Genomic DNA, 17,786 nt, shown 5'->3' with positions numbered 1-17,786 from the left:
CGACACCACAGGGACTCCCGCAGGAGTTTGCAGCGAAGCAGAGGCGCCGTGGTCCGAAGGAGGGACCCCTGAAGGGCCGCACCCCAACGGCACCACATCCTCCGAATCTGGATCTGCACCAGTTGGCGCCGGCAACTCCGCGGAGGGCCCTGCACACTGCAAGGGATCCGCTGACGTCCCAGAAGGGGGAGGAGGAGGAGAAGCCAGCGAGGCCTGCAAAGCCGCCGCATATGTCTCCATCTGGGCTCTAGACGCCCCCACAACGGGAAACGGCGGATAGGGAACGGCACGCAGGGCCGCATCACCCGCGGAGAGCCCGCGCCCCCAACAGGTCGGGAACCAGCCCTCGGGGACAAACTGCAACACTTACTGACAGGTGAGCGACGCTCATGCGGTCTGGGAGAAGGACGATGTCGAAGACGGAGGCGGCGGTTCCTGAAAACCCTCCGCAGAGGCCGGGCGTGGTGAAGACGCCAACCTGGACATGCAAGCTGAGAGAAGTTTCATCCGGCGCTCCCGCCGGGACTTCGGTTTCATCTGCTGGCACGCCTCAGTGGAGTCGTGGTGTTCTCCCAAACACATAACAAGAAAGTGTTACCATCAGATTGGTGATAACATCCCTGATCTTGGGCACACCCTTATGTTCTTGAAAATCAAGACTCCTTGTTTATTTCATCAATGTAAAGATTGCAAGTAAACGCCACATGTGACAGCTCTAATGTGGTGTATCTGATAAAATGCCCATGTGGTAAGCCTTACATTGGCAAAACTGAGCGAAAGATTAAGACTCGTATTAATGAGCATAAGTCTAATATCCGTACCAAAAATGCAAAGTCCAACATTGCGAACCATTTTAATGAGGAACAACACAATATTTCTCAACTGAAATTTATGATTTTGGAAACTGTAAAAAAGCGAGATAACATGGACAATAACAAGTACTTATTACAGCGAGAAATGGCATGGATTTTTAAATTACAAACTATGAAGCCGTTTGGATTAAACGACCGTCTTGAATTTGCATGCTTCATTTGAAGATACCCCCTATGGGGTACATGATGTCTGACACTAGATCCCTTGAGTGCAATGGTTTTGCACGCTATACACATTCAGCATGATATATACAATGAGTTATTAATTTGTGTTGATTTTGATTATCTGTACATGACATAGGTTATCCGGTTACCATTTAACCAGATCACATATACATAGATTCACGGTGATTTAGTTTCCCCTTCCAACATGGCTTCCATGCTTCGGGTCACACTAGTCCTTTTTTAATGCCGACTAGTCACATACTAGACTAAGATGGCCGACGCAATCGGGAAGTCCGCTTTTTATGTTTATAGAGTTGAACGCGCCCTTCATTAAATGCCGACAAACACCCGCTCACTTACAGTGCCGAACGAGATTGTTTCCCCGATCATGCAGCTGGCCCACATTTATTCCGGTAAGCTACCAAGCGTTTCTGCCGCTCGAACCTGCAGGCATTATTTCTTGAGCCCACACTATAGGCGGGCAATGACAGTTTTCGTGTTTCTTTGCAGAACACGCCTAAAGAAGATCGACTTATCGTAAGCCTATACCCATCTTATACCGACCCTTCTGTTAATAAATAAACCACAGGGTGACGAGTATAAATCATGTAGCAGCACTGTGCATGCTGAGCACTCTTTCACCATCACGGCATAGATGTTGAACACCGTGATATCACACATTTACATAGTTAATCAATCCCTGCATGCTGATACTCGTTTTTTCAATATCCCTATCACCCGCCACTACACTCCTGACATTTCCAAGACCACATCACTCCTTTGTTTATATGGTTGTGAATTTCTGTGTACTTTCAATTGATTATGGTTTAAAGGCTTTTCTGTGTTAAAACAATGTTTCCTTAGATAACTGACTAATACATTGTATATTATGATGGCTTAGCCATGTGGCTTACAGTTATATTTTACATTGTAGAGCTCCCAGATGAAGGGCAGACAAGCCCGAAAAGCATTGGAGCATAATGGAACAGCTATAAGTTCGATATGAGTGGAAATAACTCTATGGATTGATGATAAATTCATAATGAACCTTAAGAAATAAATCTTTACATTGATGAAATAAACAAGGAGTCTTGATTTTCAAGAACATAAAGGTGTGCCCAAGATCAGGGATGTTATCACCAATCTGATGGTAACACTTTCTTGTTATGTGTAACTGACGTGTTAAGGACGGACAAGCTACCTGAAAGAGCACCCAATCCATAAAACTGTTTGATTAACTTGAATTAGTTTGATAAAAACTACAAGGGTGTCACCACCTCATCAATAATGTGGTTCTCCCAAACACCACATGCATCTGGCGTGCACAAGACGAGCACATCTTAAAGCCCGAATGCATTTGCACACTGTTCCCACACACACGCAATAAGTGAAAGGGAAAGGCCTGAATAGGCCTGAGCACGATCCGGATCCGCGTTGCACGCCGAAAAAGAAAAAAATGACGTAGGCGCGCCGGAGTGGGACTTATGTGACCTCGCTGACATCACGTACGCAGACAACGCCTGGGCGGAGTCGCATGATGCTGTCCCCCCCCTGCGTGCAGGGATGCTGTTGCAAAAATTTCCGGATCCAGTCTCACGCCTGGGGATAATTCTACGTTAAGGAATATGCGGCTAGTAGTCTCTTTCAGATGCCTAAGAGCTCCAGGGAGATATCCCTAGCACTGCACTTTTGTTTTATTTTTTTTGAGGACACCATGTGAAAAATCTCAGAAAAGGTGAGCTCCAAATCCACATCAAAGGGGCAGAAAAAAGGAACCCGATGTTGATGCACCAGGGTGAGCGCTTTATAGCTTCTGTGACATTTGTAAGATTAGCAGCCATTGCAAACCTTAATACTGAACCAACGTTATCTACCATATACCAGGAAACAAAGACTGAAGAAAAAAGATGACCCATCAAAGTCGAGACTGCATAAACCAAAGGAGCAAAAAAGAGCACCCACTTCTTTCTTCTCTGCTTAGCAGCCAGTTAAGGCACATTTCTTTTATCCACTTAAGTACCTATGTGTAATGCCTTAAGTCTTTTGTTTGGGAATGTCTTTTATATTGTGATTGAGAGTTCATGTAAATATCTGAGGGTTACATTTAGGAGAATTATAAACACACTGGTCTAGGCGCCAGCCTTTAACAATGTTAACAGGCAAAGTGTGCAGGACCGCAGCACTGCTCCAACTGCAGTGATTGTGCTTTATGCATAGACAGCACTGCGGACACTCAGTGAGGCTGGCAGTCATTGGTTGGTTGGTTTTAGCCTGAACGTGATGCAGCAGAGGAGGACCACTGACTCAACTCTCATTGTTTGGCCCGCACATGGAGGATATTTCATCTCAAAGACCGTTTGCATCTTTGGGTAATGCTGAACCTATCAGGCCCTCAGCCTCCTCCTACAAAGCCATGCCGCTGGGGATATGCCAGAAAACGCAATCTCTGCCCTGCATAGGTGGCACACCCAGCAGCGAAGGGGAGAGTCTGTCAGGAGGCTACCTAAAACTCTGGCAAAAGAGGTCCAGGATGCCTTAGGGCAGAGTGCTCTACCCATGACGTTAGGGCAAAGTAACACTCACACCCAAGACTGGTGTGAATATGGCACCCTTCTTTTCCAAATTTGTAAAAGACCCTAAGAAGTGTATTTATATGCCCTGAAAATCAAGTCCGGACAAAATTCTGGATGTTTCTGAACCATTAAAATGCTAGACATGAGTGAGGAGGTCAAGGAAACAGGAAGCCTCAACCCGTGGGCTGTGCACAACATGATATAAAACTATCAGAAAATGACAGCTATGCACTGTTGAGAGAAAGGTGAGCTTAACTGAACAACATGGATCCCAAGCTAAAAGAATTTGTGACTGCGGAGGCTGTCCCTATTGCATAGGGTTTCGGCTTGTTCCAGGATTTTTTTTCTGCAAGAAATTGGGGAAGTTAGTGATGCATTATTTCTATGCACAGCGCCCATGCCTCCATCAAAAAAACGTTTTTGTTTCCAAGTATTTTGCTATTGGTGACTGAGACAGGGGGTGCTTGTCCAATATTGCAGAGTGACAGGTGATGCCTTGGTGCTTCTCATTTTCACACAGAATGTTAGGGTCCCAAATAGAAATGAATGGTGACAGACCACTGACCTTTTCAGATCAAGAATACAAGTTCACATAGATGCCCAAAAGGAGGGGATTCTCTCCCCGGTCCTGAGGGTGGCTACTATTGTGGTCATACAAGGAGGGCAAGCCATGTGATCAATGTGGGTCCAATAGACCCATTTCTTTGCTGAACTCAGAAGTCAACATCTTGGCCACGATTCTAGCGACTCGCCTCCTGGGGGTGACCAAGGGTCTGATCCACGAAGGCCAGTCGGGATTGATGCCAGGCAGATCTATCCGCCAGAACCTTAGATGCACACATAACAGGCTTATGGAGGTGGTAAACGGGACAGGCCCACAGGAGTTTTTATCATTGGATGCAGAGAAAGCATTCAACGTGGTCAATTGGCAGTTCCTCAACGCTACCCTGACTAAATTTGGACTTGTACCGAAATTGCGAAGCTAGGTGGCACTCCTATAATGCGTGTCAATGGTCGGTGCTCGGCACCCTTCCCGATCAAGAGAGGGACAAGACAGGCCTGCCCCGTCACCTCTCCTCTTTGCGCTTACTCTAGAGTCGCTGGCTTGTTCCATTAGGATACACCCCTTGATTCGTGGAATCCATATCACACCCTCAGACACAGAAGAGCAGAAAATCACGCTCTATGCTGATGACATTCTGATGTACATCACGCACCCCAAAACATCCATACTGGCCCTTTTCGACTTGATCACGGACTACAGACGACTCTCGGGGAACAAAATCAACTGAAATAAATCTATACTGTACTGCCCGACTAACATACAACTAGACTGCCCTCTGCCCGGGGAACTACGAGTAGCAATGAGGGGCTTCAAATATCTGGGTATTTTTGTCACGCCCCACGAAGAGGTGTGTAGGGAGAGGGAGAATTTTGGCATGATCCTGAGCAATTTTAGGGCCGACAGACAGATGGAAAGATCTCCCTCTCACCATGCTTGGTCGAGCGGCTCTCTTTAAAATGAACAACTTGCCTCAACTCTTGTATGCCTTCCAGAACTCAAACCATGCCCGACCCAGGGACATATTTACAGAAATCGATATCATAATAGATCACTGATATGGCGGGACGGGCACCCCAGAATTGCACTTCAGACGCTGCAGCGCAACCCCTACAATGGAGGGATCGCACTCCCTGATATAGAGGCTTACTATTAGGCGTCCCAGCTGATTCCCATAAATGAATGGACACACAAACACAGAGACCACCCCATATATCGGGGGGGGGGGGAGAGGGGGAGGAGAGAGAGAGAGAGAGAGAGAGAGAGAGAGAGAGAGAGAGAGAGAGAGAGAGAGAGAGAGAGAGAGAGAGAGAGAGAGAGAGAGAGAGACTGAGAGAGAGAGAGAGACAGAGAGAGAGACTGAGAGACACAGAGAGACAGAGAGAGACTGAGAGAGACAGAGAGACACAGAGAGACACAGAGAGACAGAGAGAGACAGAGAGACAGAGAGAGACAGAGAGAGACAGAGAGAGACACAGAGAGACTGAGAGAGACACAGAGAGACTGAGAGAGACAGAGAGACACAGAGAGACTGTGAGAGACTGTGAGAGACTGTGAGAGACTGAGACTATACAACACCATACACATCTACATTTCCTTTATGGGGGGGGGAGGTCAGCTCGCATCTACTCCCGCGACTCAAGTTGCCTCGTTGGCAGTGAAGAGGGCTAGCAAGACGAATGAAACCGATTACGCTGACCACACCACTCTGGGAAGGGACTTGGTTTAGAGAATTGGAAGTGTTACTTACCTTCAGTAATGATATATCTGGTAGAGACCCAGTCTAGCCGCAGCTTCCTTAACTTAAAATATCTCCCCAGGCGTCAGACTGGATCTGGAAAATCTTTTTTCCCCAGCAATACCTCTGCACGCCGGGAGGCGTCATCGCCCAGCTCCGTCCTGACGTCGTCCACTAAAGTGACATCAATGGAGCCATAAATGCCTCTCCCGGCGTGTTGACGTCAGTTTTCTACAGGAAACTTTTCAGGGGAGCCATGCAAAAACTGCGATAGCAAAGGAACAGTGTGTGTTAAAGAAGAGCAAAATCGTTGAAATAAAAACAATAAGTAACATAACAAGCACTGGCGTTGCCAATAGGTTTCGCATTTGGAAAGTTGGAGCTATTGGTTTTGTAAATGACATTTTATATTTATATATCGTTATTGGCATTGTCAATAACAATATATAAATATAAAATGTCATTTACAAAACCAATAGCTCCACTTTCCAAATGCAAAACCTATTGGCAACGCCAGTGCTTGTCCTCTATCCTGCAGATTGTACTCTGAAGCGGGTTTGTAAACAAATAACAGTTTGTTTGGGGAATAATGGGTGTTGCACAGCTAACGGAGAGGTATGTCCTGCCTCGTGTCTCAGTGGTAGTTGGAAATATTATTGACTACATTAAAGAAGGAGATGAAATGAGGGCTGCAGTGAAAATATAGTCAAGTGGTAAAGCAGAGTGTGGAGCAGAGGGACAGGGCACAAGAGAGAAAACAAGCATTTGCAATGCAATAGGGCTTGCATTAGTAAAGTTTGAGGGATTATTATTGTAAATGACAAATGTATTAATTATGTTTTTGTTTTTAATTTTTGGAAATTAATAACGTTGTCATTTACAATGCTAATAGTGTTAACTTTTGGAAATGTGACACCCATAGCATTTGTAATGCAATATGTGTTGTCTTTCCGAATCTCCTATCCGTACTCGACCTTTGATCCGCTGTGGGACTGATGAATTTAGAGACGCGTAGATGAGTAATCTTACTAAAGCTTCAGATGTGATTTTTATTCAGATACAATTTTTTATTTAACTAATCCTATAACCATGAGTCAGCCTAGTAAACGACAAACGCATGTATTGTGATCAGTAGAGCTTTCAGGTCTGCCGTGTCGGCTGCCCCCAGTCCGACTTAATATCTCCCTGAGGACCGGTGCCGCTGGTACTGGCAATCAGCAGAGTGCAGATACATGCGAAAGAGAAAGACAAGCATTGAGAGCCTGGCGGGGGGCGAGGGAGCCAGCGAGTGGGAGGGAGGGCCTGTCCTTTTGGAATGTGTAGGTGATAAGATCGGAGTTGAAGGGATACGATAACGATGAAAGGGGAAAAGAGGGAAGTGGGAGGGGATAGAGAGAGAGTTAGCCGGTGGGGTTCCTACTATTTGCTTATGAACTGTTTGCCTCTTTGTGACCGCAACTAGTGATGCAAGATGTCTTACTTGCTTACCCTGATAATACATTGAGTACAGCATTTAAAAGGGTGCAGTATGTTGTTTTAAAACATGACATCTCTCACATGAGCGTCCAATTGCTGGAGGAGCGCAGGACATCCGGGGCCTTTCACACACTCACCAAACACAGGGGAAAGGGTTAACGACCTCCACACGCCGCCGCTGGAGTTGAGAGGCAGGCAGCTGGATAGTGCTTGGGCCCCCGAGAGCCTTAACATATATTTATAAAAGTGTGCAACGTGCCCTGTAGCGTGTGTGACAGTTTTCCAAAGATTTGGCGTTTTAGTCAACAGACGCCGGTTCAATTCTGCGGCATGTAGTTTTATTTTCCCATTCGCAATAGCGGCCTGGAAATCCGGGAATGCAAGTTGGTATAGGCTAAAAAGCCAGGCGTCACCGATGACTTTGGTTTCTAACATACATGCCAACATTTCAGAAGAGCAAAGAGGGAGATTTTTTTTAAAAAATCGGGAGAATGGGGCTTCAAATCGGGTTACTGGCGTGTATGGGCTTTGGAAGTGTGCTGCTGCAGGATTGGACATTTGAAACACAAATGTACGTTTTTTTTCTTACCTTTTACAAGCATGGAGCGCAATGGCAGGCTGAGAGGGTGATGCAAGTGTTGTCCCCCCCCCCCCCCCCCGCCCCTGTGTGACACCCCAGCCGAAAACAGCTTCCTGTGCACACACACGCCCCCCCCCCCCCTACTTCACAGGTCTTCAAAAGACTATTGCCTTGTTAATGACCCTTTGTTGTTTTTTCACCCCATCGAGAGCCCCTGCATGGCCACTTTGACTATTGCTGGAAAAATTAGCACTTCACACAAACGCCCTGTCAACAAACCCCGAGGAATCGGGTTTTTGCTTGCAGGAATCGGGAGGCGGGAGACTAGCCTTCAAATCGGTAGTCTCACGCCTGAATCGGGAGGGTTGGCATGTATGTTCTAAGTGCTTTGCTCAACACTTTCAGGATAGCCCTTGCTGCCTCTGGGCCACATATTGGTACTGTGGAACGAGGACAGATGCATGCTGGGAAGAATGTGCGGCAAATGTGGAATGTGGGCGGGTGAATGAGGAGAGAATGGGCCCCAAATGTCCCTGCCCATGACAAACACATCTTCTCAGCATGCAGAGCACACACACCTTCACTCAGCCACAAACCACATCCCAGCTGGACGCAGCAAACACTGCTAACCATGCCTCCGGCTTTGTTTTTGTTGCCGAATTTGTTTATACCAGTGAAAAACTTAAAAAATATAGATTTCCCCAGACAGATACGTGACCCTGCCTAGTGAGAAAGTATAAATGTGTTATGTGACAAACACATGTTGTTATCTTATGGTTTCTAAACTCACATAAATAATGAATTGCCTGTGCTTGAAAGCTGATGATACGCACACATTAAAATTACCTCTCAAGTTTCAACATGCTTTCACTGTTAGAAATAGGCGTTCAAAAACCAACGAGGGGTACTAATATTTTAATGCTTATTTAAATGAACGGTTCACGGTTTGCAGTCTTTCACATTAGGAAATGTTTCTCTTTTAAAAAAAAAACAATAACATACGAGTAATTCCAATTTAATTTGTAGCCTCGAGAAAGCCTCAAGATTTGTACACCAAGAGGGAAACGTGCATGTGTACAAGCCAGTGCACCACACAACCTAAAGCAACATTTTAGTGGGCAAACAACAACTAAAAAAAAAACTGCTTGGCCTGGACATGGACTTGGAAGTTTGTTTAAAATCTGCTATGGATTAATTTTTAAAATAATCAAAAGGCGAAAGAGAGGCAACCAGCTTACTCTTCAAGGCAGATTCAGGCTCTGTTTAGCGAATGATATCGCAAGACTTGTGGCGATGCAGAAGACAGAGAGGAGCTTGTGATGCGCGGAGGGAAGCCGGATGGGGGCGGGAGAGCCTGGTTGGGGGGGGGGGGGGGCGGGAATGCGAGCGAGGGGAGGAGAAGTGTGGCAGGCGGAAGGCACTGCGAAACCAGAGTGGTGTGGGGCAGAGTGAGTCAGTAAGATCAGGTATCAGGCACATTGCGAGATAGCACAGTATCCCAACGTCTAAGTTATGTTTAGCGAATGATATCGCAAGACTTGTGGCGATGCAGGAGACAGAGAGGAGCTTGTGATGCGCGGAAGAGGGAAACGTGCACGTGTACAAGCCAGTGCACCACACAACCTAAAGCAACATTTTAGTGGGCAAACAACAACTAAAAAGATTACTGCTTGGCCTGGACATGGACTTGGAAGTTTGTTTAAAATCTGCTATGGATTAATTATTTAAAATAATCAAAAGGCGAAAGAGAGGCAACCAGCTTACTCTTCAAGGCAGATTCAGGCTCTGTTTAGCGAATGATATTGCAAGACTTGTGGCGATGCAGGAGACAGAGAGGAGCTTGTGATGCGCGGAGGGAAGCCGGATGGGGGCGGGAGAGCCTGGTGGGGGGGCGGGAATGCGAGCGAGGGGAGGAGAAGTGTGGTAAAAGGATTAGGGAGATGCTCGTGCTTGTGTGGTCACGTGACCCGCTTTTGTGGTCACGTGACTCACATGCACTGTGAAGAAACCGCAGTGGTTTCACTAGTCGATTGAGCACTTGAATTTTCGCCTATTACATTCGCAAGCGAATGATAATAGGCAAAACCTAAAAAAGAGATACAATAGGAAGTTGAAAAAGCACCCAGTACCCGAAGAGACTAAAGGGAGCTCACAGAGCACTTGCTGCAAGCAAGGGCCCAACAAATTGCCAAGACGTGCCCCACCTCGAGGGGGTAACGGCTGCAGCATAAATGATAGGACAAGCCAGACACAGCTTGTCACCACAGGAGGGAAATTAAAAGAACGACCATATTGAAGCAACATGTTGCAAATCAAGTGACTAGAAGTGAACGACCACCAGAAAGATCACTACACATATCCTCCAGAGATTGAAGGAGTGGAACAACAAAGAGTACCTAACACAACCGACTGCCATAGAAAGAGGTACAGGCGTGGATGGTGGGTGGAAATTAAAAAACAGTAAAACTCCGCGCGTGAGGAACACAGGTGGAGCAACATGAGAAGGCAGTAAAAAGTATAGACCTGAACTACCTAAAAACGTGGATGGAGTGGAAAGCCAAAGGGCTCGAAAACCAAACAACACCCCCTGCGCCAAATGGAAGGTGCAAGAACACGCCACCAACCAAACACTAGGACGGAGGGGAGGCCGAAGGGCCCCATGCAGAACAACACACCTTACCCCAATGGGAGGTGCTAGAGCACACCTCCGAAAGACCAAGGCCACCAGAAAAGGTGGCACTAGATGGAAAAACACCATATGAAAAGGCTATCGCAGAGCGGGGAGGATGGGCGGGGTTAAGGAATCTGCGGCTAGACTGTGTCTCTACCAGATATATTGTTACATAAGGTAAGTAACTCTTCCATCTGATAGAGACATCTAGCCGCAGATTCCTTAACTTAGAATAAATACCAAAGCCATACCCCATAGGAGGAGGGTCTATGAAACAACCACCAAGTTCCAGGAGAATATATTTGTCAAAAGGCTTGACGAAACAGGGTGGGAACCGCAATGTCAGGGCAACTGACATAAGACCCAGAAAACTCCGTAAGGAACATGACAACGTTAGAGCATACCGCCTGAACATACACCATAGCGGATGCCAAAACGATACAGGGGACAGTCTGAAGACTGTCCGGCCATAAACTGGAGCCGCAACACGAGGCCCATGTGTGTAAGAAAAAACACACAACAAATGTGTACCCCTTAGGACATGCAACAACAGTGGCAGGGCTGAACCCAGAGTCTAGTGCCAACAGAGACAAAAGAGTCACCATGGAGCAAAAGCTCAGTAGGTAGGCATGCAGCCAAATGTACCAAAAGTTACCACCGTGAGGGGACAACCTGCAAGTCAGGAACACATAGGGGACTCTATCCCGAAGGAGAGAGTGAGCAAGAAGGCCAGATACTAGAGCATAAAGAACCTAGTATGCGAGCACCCCCAATGGCGTGCAGAACCTACACATGGACAGGAATGTTGCCACACATACGTGAAGGGACGAAACCCTAAACAGGGGAGTCGTTCAATTGGTACCACTGTACCGGTGTGCGGTAGAACAGTCACAGAATGCAGGCGGTAACCTAGACCACGAGACTGTCAGTAAGAGATTGAGAAAAGGCACAAACAGAAGCCCATCGCCAGAAGCACACATCGCCATAGACCGACACAGTCTACCAACAAGGAGAATGCCAAGAAGACATGCACAGTAATGCTACCTAAAGAAGCAACTGTGCCAGAAATGGGAGTAAGAGCTCACCCCTAGATAAATAGCTGGTGGGGAGCTCAACACCAGTGCTACAAATGTGAGTAAGAACCCACACCCGGAGAAACAGCTGGGGTGGAGCACAGATCTGGTGGCAGAAAGTTATAGACAAGTGCCACCCTTTGAAGAAGTAAAAAATATGCACAGGGCAGGACCGGAAAAACTGAACCCCCTGTCCTGCACGAAGCAAGGGTCAGGAGACTCTGCTAGGGAAGTGGGGTAGGAGGCAACACAAAGCCGAGACTGAGCCGGCGGGAACTCCCCTCGCCATAGGCAAGAACCAGACAGTACTTGAGCCACAAGAAAGGAGGTAAAGCACAACCTGTGTACACCAATACGGCGAGTATTCACAGAATACAGCAGAGACTGTTCACAGGGGCGCATGTCCACCTGTAGACAGGCAATACAGACCCCAACCAAACAGCAGGGAAGGACACCCCTACTGAGGCGTGGATGTACTACGGACCAACCGTAGACGACCCATTGTAACCCCCGGAGAGAGACCAACCCGATGGATCTCAACACAGGAGGCATCCTACAACAGTTGAAAGAGTCAACTTGCGGCAACACTTCCCAGGTAAGGAAGAGTAGCAATATAACTGCCAACAAATACCCCACACAGGGTAAGGCACAACCCTACAGAAAAAGGGTTCCTCTTGAGACAAGCTCGTGGGCAGAGGCTCTAAAGAAAGGTAAGCGCAGCTAAACCTGCTGTACCAAAATAAGGAAATAACACGGCTAAACAGCCACACAGCTTAGAACAGCTGTAACCCAGAACGGGTAACAGCGAAGAAAGTGACTGCATCGTCACAAAACCAAAAATCCTCCACGAGGATTAAAACCTTGAAAGACAAGCAAACAGACAGGAGGCGCCTGACCGCCGAATCAGCATGGGCGTCAAAAAGAGTGACCCCATCAAATGGTAGATCTCTAAGCCGCTCCTGAACATGCTCTGGGAAAACGCCATTGCGTAACCACAGTGGCGCATGACAACCGACCTGGCCATAATCCGACCCACGCAGTCAGTGGTGTCCATGGCAGACCGAATCGAAAATTGCGCCATATCATGGCCATCACAGATTATGCGGGCCAGATCCGCACGAGAGTTCTCCGGTAAGAAAGGGAGGAGCTGCTCGACAGAGTCCCAAAGGGCAAATGTAGCCTGAGCAAACACACACACCGTGTTTAGGGACCTTAGTCCCGCGCTGGCTGAGGCAAACACATCTCGCCCACATGACTTCAACCACTGAGATTTCAGAGTGGGAGGATGCAACGGAGCAGGAGTAGTCGAGAGAGCTGCCTGAATCATAAATCCACCAACCACAGGATGGAGGGTCAACCAGGCGGGGTCATCGGGAGCTGGGCGATGGCGATGTGCCATAGCACGATCCACAGTGTCCCCCAAAAAGGGCCTCGCCCACGCCCGAGGAGGATGTCAAATAATGACTCCGCAAATTGCAACAATGGCTCCATGTCCCCGCGCCCTGGTGGAGAAGATCCAGCAATGGCTCTGAAGGCCTAGAGACCGAGGGCGGCTGCATCCTCAAAATGTCTGCAGTTCTGCAAATAGCCCTAATAAACGTCCCACTAGCCTCTATGGCCCAGCGAGACTGTGACAGCAAGTCATCAGTAGGTGACGGACGCAAGCTAATCCGGTCACGTAACAGAGGCTCAGCAAAAGGATGAGTAGGCCAGTGCCCCACTGGCGCCCACTCCAGAGAGGGTTGAAATTACTCAGGGGTGGGGAATCCACTGGGACCACACCTTACACCAATAAAGCCGGAGATGGTACCGGTGTTGAACGGCGTCGAGGCGTCGTCGACCCGGCGTCGTCGACCTCCGAAAAGGCCTCGACTGGCAGAGTGGAGCCTGCGCCGTCAACCTCCGAAAAGGCCTCGACCGGCTGAGTCGACCCAGTGTCGGTAACCTCCAGAAAGACTGTGACCGACCAGAGTCGGACTGGCGACGACTCAACATCTCCCGAGGTGGAAACCTGCGGGGAGAGAGTGTGCCGAAGCGGTGTCGTGCACCACGCCGCAGCCACCTCCAGCGATGCCGCAGGGAGCCTCGGAAGGCTGTGCGACGGCACTGTGGAAATGCTAGACGTGTGGGATACCCCTCCGGGCCATGTACCGATGTTGCGGCGACTCTGGAGTAGGAGTCAGGGCACTCGATCGGTGCCGAGGTAAACCCGCCGATGGAGTCCCAACCTGAGTCCCTACCCCCACTGTGGGGCCCAAAGGCGCGCCATGGAGGGGAGTAAAGCAAGAAAGGACTGCAGTAGTCCTCCAACTGGGGTCGAGTCGCCCCAGCACCCGGAAACGGGGGATATGCATGGCCCGACTCCTGGGGGCCTGAGTCCGGCAAAGACCGGGAGCCGCAGGACCTGAAATGATGTCGACACGAATCTGACGAGTCCCGCGACTTCCGTTTGTGCTTACCCGAGGTAGGCTAATGGCGCCAACAGTCCCGGGACCTGCCCCGAACGGGAACGTCCTCCTGTGAGGACCAGCCCCGCTGGACGTCTCTGCTGGCGAGGGGTCCGTTCGCGACATCTGGGCAGACACCAGCTTCATGCGGCGTTCCCGAAGGGATTTCGGCTGCAGATGGCGACAAGCGTCGCACTACACGGAGTTGTGGTGCTCGCCCAAGCACCACATACAGATTTCGTGAGGGTCCGTCTCTGACATCTGTCGCGAGCAGTACCGGCACGACTTTAAGACCCCAGGCATTGAACACACTGTTCCTTGACGCAAAAAGGTGTCGAGAAGGCCTGAAGGTAAGAAAAACAGGCCAGAGGTATCGCTTACCAGGATCCACGTTAGGATGCAGAAAAGAAGAAAACTGACGTCAGCACGCCACGAGGGGCATATATGGCTCCATTGATGTCACTTCCGTGGACTACGTCAGGATGGAGCCGTGCGACGCCGCCTGCTGGCGTGCGGAGGTATTGCTGGGGAAAAAACATTTTCCGAATCCAGTCTGACGCCTGGGGAGATGTTCTAAGTTAAGGAATCTGCAGCTAGATGTCTCCTTCAGATACAAAAGCTCACAGGGTTTGAGACTTGGGACCTTCTCAAGATCTCCACGATAGGGGACATTACTGAAAAAGGGAAGCTTAAAACATGGGAGAAATTCAAGCAAAAATACAACATGAACAACTCCCAATTCCTCAACTACGCACACCTGTAACATTCGTGGCGGGCGGGAAACATCCCCAGTGAGTAACTTCTGGAATACGCTCCCTTGGAAGGCAGACTCCTGCAGGAGGAGCTGATTGTTAAAGCGGTTAACCCTCACATATTAAACCATTAACAACTATATCCCTGATGGGCTGCTAGGCGTCCAAACAAGGTGGGAGAAGGATGTGGAGTGCATGGAGGATATTGATTGGGAGGCAGCATTCATGCACCCCAGGGAGGTGGCCATAAAGGCAAGACTTCGACTCATCCAACTTAAAATACTACTCCGAACGTACTATGATAGGGATAGAATGGGAAGGGCAGAGTCGCCACTTCGCCTGATGTGCCCCTCCACTAAAAGTGATTTCTACCATACGATCTGGACGTGTCCTACACTCCTACCATACTGGACGCAGGTGACTGGACGATTAGGAACAGTCCTAGGGGTAACGCTGCAGATGGAGCCCAACTTCCTAATTCTGGGGATCCCTAGCGAGGTGGACATAACCAGAACGCAGTTGACTTTTGCCTCTTTGGGGTTGGTGGTGGCTAAGAGGGAAATTGCCAGGAGATGGGGGGTGGCCAACAAACCGACCATCCAGGAGTGGTGGAGGAATGGACATTTACATGACAGCCGAACAGGTCACATATTGTAGCAGAGGGTGCCCCCAAACATTTCACAAGATCTGGGACCCCTGGAGAAAACACCTTGGGTTGGAAGTGGGAGATGACACGCAACAGTCCATCAGTCACACGGCACAGGAGACTCCGATGTAGGGGCCCGAGCTCATACCACTTAAAAAAATTACTCCTTCCACTTATCAGAGACTGTTCCCTGGTTCAGGACGCAACCGTATAATCATGACGACAGTTACCACTGGCATACCCGGTTTTATATTGATCAAGGGAAGAAGGGAAGGGGAGAGGAGGGGAGGTGGCCTTGCTGATAAAGATCATATCTGTAATGGCTTGAGATCCAATTTAATTAATGTGCCATGTAAGCAATCTTTTGTGCTGATTGTTCAGTTGAATAAAATAAATGAGGTCGCGAACCATTTTTATGAAACGAATGGGAACTGAAGAGGCAATTAGGAAGTCCTCCAATAAAGCGGTGAAAAGTGGACGGATATTAAGGACTCCTGCAATAACTAATTATTTTTCCACATTTACCATCAAAGACCAAATAGAAAATAAACCACAAAACGAAGGAACAAAACCTGAGCTGAAGGAGGGTGGAAAAGACATATCGGGAGTTTTACAGGATCAATCAGGTGAACGAAATTTAACTAACCCTTTATTTGACCCTAAACAAACTACCAGTCCATCATTCATAGAGGAGTCCCCCCTGGAATCAGACTTATCTGGCCTAATTACCCCGAGTCTAATAAACATCCAACGTAGTGCTGATTGTAACAACTTATGTCCAGAAACAATCGACAAGGAGGACGATAAGAAGCTTGAACCGCAAATAAGGGTAGAGGAGATACTCACTAGCACACTACAAAAGTCCCCAGATCAAGAAGATGACCTTGAATATTCACCAGACCTTTACATGTTTAAATCCTCCAGCTTAAATAATTACAACACTCCTGTGTCCAAATCTCTTTTTACCTTGCAAAGAATATTAGAGTCTGTCCTCTCATTCTTAGGCCATATACTGGAGAACTCAGATCAAACTCTTGATGTCCAAATAGGAATACTAAAATTTCTAGTAGAAGAAAAAAGAAAAAAAGATCACCCTGAGTCAACAAAAATACAAGAAACACCAGTAAACTCTCAAGAGGCAACAAGTAATAACAACATTATCAACAAGCCGCAAGTTAAGGGAAAAAGTGACATTGGTACTCAAACGAAAGGAAGATCAAATAAGGGAATTCAGAATAACCATCAGGAACCTACTATATATTCTCTAAAGAAACTCTTCAGAGAAGATTCAATTAATACCATTAACCAATATCCTATTTTTACAAACACCAAAAATAAAACAATAACGATCAATTCAGTGATTGATCAAGGAAAGAAGACTAATATCATCCTCGATGGTGAACAAGCGGGGGACACACAAAAAATCAAGAAGAACCAAGAAGGAACTGGAAAAAAAAGAGGAAAACCGCAGCGAAGAATCACAAAAAAGAAAGCATGCAGACTCAAATTCCAAAAAGCAATACTCCCCTCTGCACTCCAGCAAGAGTATGAAGAAACTATGAAAACACCGACTCCCGCAAAGGGAAAAAATCAAAACGTGGGAGTAAATGCAGACAATAAAATTTCTCGAGAAAACACCAATTTAAACCCAAGAGCCGAAGAATTTTACCTCAATCTATTAACTATAGGGTCAAGGGAGCGTGTTATAGGACCAGAAGATCATGATAAAATACCCCATTCGGGGAAGAAACATCGTCAAAATACTTACAAATAACAGAGCTTTTTCCCCACGGATAGTGTCCCACTAAATCGAGGTAGGATAGTCAATCTTCTCCAACGTATAACTTCGCTACAAATCTTAACAAGAAAAGAGATCGATTTAGTAATATTCCCTGATAAAGAAAACATCAAAACAGCGGTGGTAATATTTTGGTCACCAGTGATACCAGGGATTGTTCTAAGAGAACAGGAGACCTTGCATAAATGTGGCTACGATTTGGTCCCAACACAGGAAACCATACTCAACCATCCGAAAAAATTGTTTATAGGACCTCTATGGGAGAACCCCCAAATTCAAAATAAAACTATTTACAGCACAGAAGACTCAGTAACAAATTTAAAATCAAATCAAAATTTAAGAATCTTAGTAAAGAACGGAGAAAGGGAAGTTTGGAGCCATGATGCAGAAGCAAAGGAAGCAGCAAAAACGTTCCAGACATGGGCATGGATCT

At 47.4% G+C, this 17,786-nt stretch overlaps 1 protein-coding gene and 1 long non-coding RNA gene across 2 annotated transcripts in view; one reads left to right on the top strand and one right to left on the bottom strand.

Annotated features, from left to right (window-relative positions):
• Positions 1–17,786, bottom strand: part of WDR59 (WD repeat domain 59) — an 885,758-nt gene that overhangs the window by 442,796 nt on the left and 425,176 nt on the right. The gene's annotated exons all lie outside the window — the stretch shown is intronic.
• LOC144798916 (uncharacterized) lies at positions 1,314–2,085 on the top strand. The gene is made up of 3 exons (XR_013603696.1): positions 1,314–1,450; positions 1,548–1,574; positions 1,972–2,085. It is a non-coding gene; the product is annotated as an uncharacterized LOC144798916 (long non-coding RNA).

This window comes from Lissotriton helveticus, chromosome 12, assembly GCF_964261635.1.
Source record: "Lissotriton helveticus chromosome 12, aLisHel1.1, whole genome shotgun sequence".
Taxonomy (NCBI): Eukaryota; Metazoa; Chordata; class Amphibia; order Caudata; family Salamandridae; genus Lissotriton; species Lissotriton helveticus.
The sequence above is the reverse complement of the archived record's forward strand: the minus strand, read 5'-3'. Positions and strand labels throughout refer to the sequence as shown.